Genomic DNA, 9640 nt, shown 5'->3' on the forward strand with positions numbered 1-9640 from the left:
ACCCGCTTCAAAAATGGCTCTGAGCACTATGGGACTCAACTGCTGTGGTCATAAGTCCCCTAGAACTTAGAACTACTTAAACCTAACTAACCTAAGGACAGCACGCAACACCCGGGCGTGGGAAGCGAGAACGCTACCGCACGACCACGAGATGCGGGCGCATTTACCCGCGTTTATGTAAAACGTCTTCTGGAAACATTAAGGTCTCACTGATCGCTACTACATTATGCTGATGCAGAAGCAGTGCGCGTGTGGCTGAGCACGTGGGTCGATCGCTGCGCCATCTGTAAAGGCTTAACGATTTGTCTGTGCAAGCACGCTGTCGTGACGAATTTTTTATCCAGTGATCTTATCAACGTAACTGACAGTTGGTTCATACGGAAACACGCAGGCGGCAACATATAACTTTGGTTATCTACAATATCTTTCGTGTAATATATGTGAAAAAAAAAGATCCTAGAATAACTGGGGCTGTATACAGATCCAGCGGTTTCTTTCATCCTTTTGATAATACAATGAATTAAAACTGAAGCGACATATGAGTTAAGAGGTGGACGCAAAGTGGTTAAGACACTGGACTCTTATGTTACAGGAACGAGTCTTACGCCGTCCAGTCACTTTAATGTGACCACCTGTCAAAATCCTGAGCATTCACCTTTTGGAGCGCGGATCGTTGCGAGGAATGCAGGAAGGGAGTCAATGTGGTCCTGGGAGGTACTGACAGGGATGTGGAGCTATGCCGACTGTAATGCCTCGGCCATCTGCGCTACGTTTCTCGGTTGATATGGCGCTAGCAGCCCGATCGAAGTGTTTCACGGATTCTCGATTGGGTTTAAATTCGGGGAGTCTGGTGGGCAGGGGAGTATGGTAAACTTATCCTGGTGCTCTTCGAACCACGCACGTACACTGCGAATTGTGCGACACATTGCATTGTCCTGCTGGTAGATGACATCGAGCCGAGGAAAAACAAACTGCATGTAGAGGTGGACATCGTCCCCAAGGATAGATGCTCACTTGTGTTGATCCATTGTGACTTCCATAATGAGGAGGTGAGGAGATCACCCCGGGAGGGCCACGAAAACATTCCCCGGACTATAACTCATGCATGGTGTTTGCTTTCAGACGTTTCACTCCGTAAACACGAACGGCCATCTGTCCGATGTTGCGTGAAACGTGATTCATCTGAAAAGGGCACCTGTTGCAGCTCAGTGGACGGCCAGTTGCGATTTTGTCGTGCAAATGTCAGTCTTTGCCGCTGAAGAAGAGCCGTTAGTATGGATACATGAACCAGGGGTCTGCTGCGGACATCCATACGCAGCAACGTTCGCTGAATGGTCGTTTGGTGACAGTGTTAGAAGTCCTTTGGTTCATCTGGGCAGTCAATTCCTCAAAAGTTGCACGTCTATTTGCCCGTAGCTGTTGTTCACCCCCTGTCGTCTATGGCTCGTGGTGCACAATAGGCGCGCGCAATTAGCCGAGCGGTCTCAGACGCTGCAGTCATTGACTGTGCGGCTGGTCCCTATGGAGGTTCGAGTGCTCCCTCGGGCATGGGTGTGTGTGTTTGTCCTTAGGATAATTTAGGTTAAGTAGTGTGTAAGCTTAGGGACTGATGACCTTAGCAGTTAAGTCTCATAAGGTTTCACACACATTTGAAGATTTTTTTTTTTTTTTTGAACATTTGGTGCACAATAGTTGTCTTTTTGGCGCCGGTTTTGGATAGCACTCTTGACTGCTTATTACATGTTGACATAGAACATAGGCGGTGGTCACATTAATTTGACGGAACCATGTAAATACTCGTTAGGACAGCCTGATATATGTTTCCGTGGTTTCAAACCTGAAAACTGCTGGAAGGTCATGAAAGATATCCTTCGCTATCCGTAATCAAAAAATGGTTCAAATGGCTCTGAGCACTATGGGACTGAACTTCTGAGGTCATCAGTCCCCTAGAACTTAGAACTACTTAAACCTAACTAACCTAAGGACATCACACACATCCATGGCCGAGGCACGATTCGAACCTGCGACCAAGGCGGTCGCGCGGTTCCAGACTGTAGCGTCTAGAACCGCTTGGCCACCCCGACCGGCCGCTATCCGTAATATCCAACGCCATACCCCACTTAAAGTGTGTTCTTCCATGTTCGTCATTTAATGCCCATAAGCTACACTGATGAGCTAAAACATTATGATCACTTCCCACACCGATATTGGAAGTCTCCTGGTGGGCACGTGATGTGGTAAGGAAAGTACATAAGAGGAGCAGCGACGAATCGACATCATTCTAGCGGTGATTTTTTTTTTTTTTGAGTCATCAGTCTTCTGACTAGTTTGACACAGCCGACCACGAATTACCCAACTCTTCATCTCAGAATAGCACCTGTAACCTACGTCCCCAGTTATTTGCAGAATGTATTCCAATTTCAGTCTTCTTCTACAGTTTTTGCCCTCTGCAGCTCCCTTTAATACCATGGAAGTGACTCGCTGATGTCTTAACAGATGTCCTATTATCCTGTCCCTTCTCCTTGTCAGTGTTTTCCACAGATTCCTTTCCTCTCCAATTCTGTAAGGAACCTCTTCCTTCCTTACGTTTTAGTCCACCTAATTTTTAACATTCGTCTCTAGCTCTACATCTCAAATGCTTCTATTCTATTCTGCTCCGGCTTTCCCACAGACCATGTTTCACTACAATGCTGTGCTCCACACATACGTTCCCAGAAATTTCTTCCTCAAATTAAGGCTTATGTTTCAAACTGTAGTCTTCTCTTGGCTAGGAATGTACTTTGTGCCAGTGCTACTCTGCTTTTGATGTCCTCCTTGTTCCGTCCGTCATTGGTTATTTTATTGCCTAGGTAGCAGAATTCTTTAACTTCATCTACTTTGTGACCATCAATCCTGATGTTAAGTTTCTCACTGTTCTCATTTCTGCTACTTCTCATTACATTGTCCTTCTTCGTTTTCGTCTCAGACCATATTCTGTACCCATTATCTGTTCATTCCATTCAGCAGATCTTGTAATTCTTCTTCACTTTCATTCAGGATAGTAATGTCACCAGCGAATCTTATAATTGATATCCTTCCACCTTGAATATTAGTTCTACTCCTGAGCCTTTCTTTTGTATCCATCATTGCTTCTTCGAATTACAGATTGAATAATAGGGGCGGAAGACTACATCCCTGTCTTACACCTTTTTTAATCCGAGCACTTCGTTCCTGTTAGTCCACTCTTCGTACTCCCTCTTGGCTCTTGTACATATTGAATATTCCCCGACTCTGCCTGTAGCTCATCCCTATTTCGAACATCTTGCACCATTTTACATTGTCGATCGATTTTTCCAAGTAGAGGAATCCTATGAACGTGTCTTGATTTTGCTTTTGTCTTGCTTTTATTTTCAACTGCAACATCGGAATTGCCTCTCTCGAGCCTCTACATTTTCTAAAGGTAAACTGATCGTCATCTAGCTCATCCTCAATTTTCTTTTCCATTCTCCTTTATATTATTCTTGTCAGCAACTTGGATCCATGAGCTGTTAAGCTGATTGTGCGATAATTCACTCACTTGTCAGCTCTTGCAATCTTTCGAATTGTGTGGATGATACCTTTGCGAAAGTCAGATGGTGAACCTTCAGACTCATACGTTCTACACACCAATGTGAATAGTCGTCGTGTTGCCACTTCCCGCAGTAATTTTAGAAATTCTGATGAAACGTTATGTATCCCTTCTGCCTTATTTGATTTTAAGTCTTCCAAAGCTAAATTCTGGCTCTAATAGTCGATCCCCTATCTCTTCTAAATTGGCTCTTGTTTTTGCTTCTGTAACATCAGACAAATCTTCCCCCTCGTAGAGACCTTCAGTGTATCTCCTCTGCATTTAACAGTGGAATTCCTGTTGCACTCTTAATGTTACCACCCTTGCTTTTAATTTCAGCCAAGGTTATTTTGACTTTCCTATATGCTGAGTCAATCCTTCCGACAATCATTTCTTTTTAGATTACTTCACATTTTTCATGCCGCCATTTCATCTTAGCTTCCCTGGGATTCCTATTTATTTCATTCCTCAGCAACTTGTATTATTGTAGTCCTGAATTTCCCTGAACGTTTATGTACTTCCTTCTTTCATCGATCAACTGTTATCCGTTCTTCGATCTTCTGTTATCCGTGGTTTCTTCGCAGCTACCTTCTTTGTACCTCTGTTTTTCTGTCCAAATTCTGTGATTGCTCTTTTTAGAGATGTCCATTCCTCTTCAACCTGCTTACTGAGATATTCGTTATTGCTGTATCTATAGCCTTAGAGAACTTCAAGAGTATCTCGTCATTCCTTAGTACTTCCGTATCCCACTTCTTTGTGTATTGATTCTTCCTGACTAATGTCTTAAACTTAAGCCTACTCTTCATCACTACTAGATTGTGATCTGAGTCTGTATCTGATCTTGGGTATGCCGTACAATCCAGTATCTGATTTCGGAACCTCTGTTTGACCATGATGTAACCTAACTGAAATATTCCAGTATCACCCGGTCTTTTCCAAGTATACCTCCTCCTCTTGTGATTCTTGAACAGAGTATTCGTTATTACTAACGGAAATTTATTACAAAAATCAATTAGTCTTTCTTCTCTTTCATTTCTTGTCCCAAGCTCACGTTCTCCTGTAACTTTTCCTTCTATTTCTTACTCTACAACTGCATTCTAGTCCCCCATGACTATTAGACTTTCATATCTCTTTACGTACTGGGTTATCCTTTAAATATCACCATATACTTTCTCTGTCTTTTCATTTTCAGCTTGCGACGTCGGCATGTATACCTGAATTATCGTTGTCGGTGATGGTTTGCTGTTGATTCGGATAAGAACATCCCCATCATCTAACTGTTCACAGTAACACACTCCCTGCCCTACCTTCCTATTCATACCAAATCCTACTCCCGTTACACCATTTTCTGTTGCTCTTGATATTATCCTATACTCATCTGACCAGAAATCCTTGTCTTCTTTCCATTTCACTTCACTGAGCCGTACTATATCTAGTTTGAGTATTTGCATTTCCATTTTCAGATTCTCTAGCTTCCATACCACGTACAAGCTTCTGACAATCCACGTCCCGACTCGCAGAACGTTATCCTTTCGTTCGTATTCAATCTGTTTCTCACTTCCCCTTTGGCAGTCCCCTCCCGGAGATCAGAATGGGTAACTATTCCGGAATGCTTTGCCAACGGAGAGATCATCATGACGCCCTTTTAATTACAAGCCACATGCACTGTGGATTCGCGTTATGTATCTTTAATGCAGTGGTTTCTATTGCCTTCTGCATCCTCATACCTTCTGCATCCTATCAGTGATGCGGGACACAGATGGGGAAATACACTGACATAAGCGACTTTGTTAAAGGGCAGATTGTTATGCCCCGGCGCCTGTTTTGAGCATCTCAGAAACGGCGGAGATCGTCTGTCGTCTGCCTGTTGCGGTCGTGGGTATCTGCTGAAAGTGGTTGTACGACAGAAAAACAAGCGTGGGGACAAGGTGTTGGACATTAACACCTCATCACACAACGTGGAGGCTGTTGTACTCGATTGTCGAGTACTGCAATGTAAATATCATACAGACTCATCTGTGCAAATATCGTACTAGCTCAGTCGCCGTTGTGTTGTTAAGTGAACGAGTACGCAAGGACATCAGCACAACGTGGTATATGTATTACATTTGTGGTATTTTATACTTGACATGCTGATATTCCTTGCTGCCTTTCATTGTAAAACGACGTAGTAATACTATGTGACATGCAACTTGTCTTCTGTGAATACGTCACAAGGTACGCTGTAATATTTCGGTAACGGTATATAGTGTTTAAATGAGAACATACACACTATTTGATCAAAAGTATCCGGACACCCCCAAAAACATACGTTTTTCTTATTAGGTGCATTGTGCTGCCACATAATGCCAAGTACTCCATATCAGCGACCTCAGTAGTCATTAGACATCGTGAGAGAGCAGAATGAGGCGCTCCGAGGAACTCGCGGACTGCGAACGTGGTCAGGTGTTTCGGTGTCACTATTGTCATACTTCTGTACTCGAGATTTCCACACTCCTAAAAACATCCCTAGGTCCACTGTTCCCGATGTGACAGTGAAGTGGAAACGTGAAGGGACACGTACAGCACAAAAGCATACAGGCCGATCTCGTCTGTTGACTGACAGAGACCGCCGACAGTTGAAGAGGGACGTAATGTGTAATAGGCACACATCTATCCAGACCATTACACCGGAATTCCAGTCTGCACCACGATCCACTGCAAGTACTATGACAGTTAGGCGGGAGGTGAGAAAACTTGGATTTTTATGGTCGAGCGGCTGCTCTTAATCCACACATCACGCCGGTAAATACGAAACGACGCCTCGCTTTGTGTAAGGAGCGTAAACATTGGACGATTGAATAGTGCAAAAGCGTTGTACGGAGTGACGAACCACGGTACACAATGTTGCGTTCCGATGGCAGGGTGTGGGTATGGCGAATGCCCGGTGAACGCTATCTGCCAGGGTGCGTAGCGCCAACAGTAAAATTCGGAGGCGGTGATGTTATGGTGTGGTCGTGTTTTTCATATTTTGCGTGGCGCTACCACAGCACAGGCCAACATTGATGTTTTAAGCTCGTCCTTGCTTCCCACTGTTGAAAAGCAATTCGGGGATCGCGATTGCATTTTCAACACGATCGAGCACCTGTTCATAACGTACGGCTTGTGGCGGAGTGGTTTCACGACAATAACTTCCCTGTAATGGATTGGTCTGCACAGAGCCCTGACCTATCTTAGAGAACACCTTTGGTATGTTTTGGAACGCCGACTTCGTGCAGGCCTCACCGACCGACATCGATACCTCTCCTCAGTGCAAGGCTGGGCTGCCATTCCCCAAGAAACCTTCCAGCGCATGACTGAACGTATGCCTGCGAGAGTGGGAGCTGTCATCAAGGCTAAGCTTGGGCCAAAACCAGTTTGAATTCCTGCATTACCGATGGAAGGCGCCACGAAGTTGTAAGTCATTTTCAGCCAGGTGTCCGGATACTTTTGATCACATAGTGTATATGTATTAGCCACGTTGACTTGGAACGTTTGTTTTTTTAACTTTCAGATCCGATGAGGACAGCACAGATCTGTCAAAACCGGTAATCAATAAAAGATTTTCAAGTGATATTGGCGTACCTGATATTTCAGATTAATACAACAATTCAGGTCGTCCGTAGTTGTTGACATGGAGTAGACAGGACTCACACAATTCATTAGTTATTAGTCTTTTGGTCATAGAGAAGTTTGAAGGAAAAAAACAGAACTTTGGTACTACCCACAAGAAGATTTAACAAGGTACAGAGTACAAAAGCAGAATAATCTACACGTTTATATCTAAATTTGATATAACCCCTTAATCTCCTTACGTTGCATATCCTTGGACTGCTCAGTTGGTTCTAAGCCCGCCGTGACAACTTTAAGCTCGGGAATCTTACAATAATGCACGACATGAGCTCGAGAGGAGGACTGAGGAACGATGAGTCCACCATTTGTTTGCACTGTCTTCAAGGATGAAATATACATGTATAGCTGGTATCAGAGAAGTGCTTCTTGACCGAAGTTGAGTGTTTGGTTTTTGCAATACCCAAGATCTGGTATAGAAAACACTTCTGTCTGTTACTAACATAAAGAGACAATGAAGTTTTTGCATTACGTCGCGGAAGGCCGTAGTAGTTCCAAGCATATACCTAATTTCCTAAAAATCTCGTACTTAAAATTTGAAAGATGTTATATGGGAATAATTTTTAAACTTGACGCAAAACGGTATTCCCCACTAAGGCTCAGCGATATGTGCTGGACTGAAGCTGTGATGCGCACACTTAGCAGCCAGTAAAGGGGGACTTTACCCGCCTGTGCGAGCCTACATATCGTCTTACAGCAAACAAAAAGTCCATTCTAAATTCAGTATTGCAATGGACGCTGTCGGTCATAGCTATTCATTACTTATATTGTACATGTCTTTGTACTTGATTTGTTTGTAGCAGATTTTATACACAATAATGTTGATACACATGCACGGAAAATGAATATCAAGTGGAAAACCTATCCATCGAAATTGAGAAGAGTGAACGCAGCGACTGTTTAATAACTTCACAACGTCTTTTCATTTAAACTGAGGAAAAGGCAAACAAATCTGTCTGTAACACAGCATTAATTAGTGGTCGGTATCTGCACCAATACCCAAATGATCGTATACAGAATGGACCATTATAAGCCATAATGTGGATTAACTCGGAATGGAGATGAGATACAGTAAAATGTTTCAGATAAAAGTTATAGATGGCGAAGAGGATCACGCAATGCTACTAATGGCCTTGACCTTGAACGTAGTTTTCAAGGCGGTTTGGAGGTTTAAGTTATTTTTTCAAATTGCCCTAATATTTAATTCAAGATTTGGAAAGAGCGGGAAATTTTACGTTTAAAATGAAACATTTATTCAAGGGCATGGATAGTTCAATGAAGATCAAATATCCAAATACGTTTTTAGTTCTTGTAGGGATTAACTTAGGACAGAGGAGGGATACAGCAAAATACAGTGTTAGATACAAACTGTAAGGAGCATCCCGAGGAACGAGAGGCGAGGAGACTCATTCGATGACATGTAAATCAATTACCTGTCTTTTATTTATCTCTGTTCTCTCTTGCAAATGCCGCAATGACATTTATAAGCTGTGTTGTATTTATTTTTGCCAATAAACACGTTAATTTAAACTTCAAGTTCAAATCTCTGTTTTCCCTTTCCAAATCTGACGTTACAAACAGGGATTTCCATGAAACAAAATTCAACATTCCCATAACCTTCGATAATTACCTTTAAAATCATGGTTGTTGGTAACGATACGTGTCCCCGTAAGTTCCTTCCAGTCTGCATCTAACATAGTATTTTGCTGTCTTCCTCGTCTATTCTGAGTTAATCCCTAATAGAACTAAAAACAAATTTGTTTATTTGACCTTGATTGAACATTGACATGACCTAGAATAATGTATGATTTTATCGTAAAAGTTGCAGCTCTTTTCAAACCTTGGATAAAATATTAGGATTTCCATTGTAAAAAAATCACTTTAACCTTCAAATCACCTTGAAAATCACGTTCAAGGTCACCTCCGATAGTATCAACGCGTGACCCTATTCGTCACCTACCACTTTTATCTAAAGCATTTTGCTGTATCTCTTGTCTATCCCGATTTTTTCTCAGTATGGACTAAAATGGTCCACCCTATATGCTCCTCAAACCCCGGTACAGATCGTGGAGGAGAGTACGCTGTAGCAGTGTTAGCTCATTCCCTTCCAATTTTATGTACGTATGAGGTGAGGAGTTACCGACTCTTTATAAACCTCTGAGTGTGCACTAATCTCTCTTGTCGTACTTCCATAGCCTCTAAAGGGTATGTGCTACAGAATTGTCACACATTCTACCATAAATACCAATTTTTTAAATCTATCCAATAGTCTATCAGGAGCCAACGTTATCTTGTTTCCAGTGATTCCTATTTTCCTTCAACGGCTTACGTATATCATAGAAACGCGTCTTCTCATTTCCTCGATGTCTACTGTCACATGTATAACTAATGATCTCAAACTCCATT

The sequence above is a fragment of the Schistocerca americana genome, chromosome 2 (genome assembly GCF_021461395.2).
Source record: "Schistocerca americana isolate TAMUIC-IGC-003095 chromosome 2, iqSchAmer2.1, whole genome shotgun sequence".
Lineage (NCBI taxonomy): Eukaryota > Metazoa > Arthropoda > Insecta > Orthoptera > Acrididae > Schistocerca > Schistocerca americana.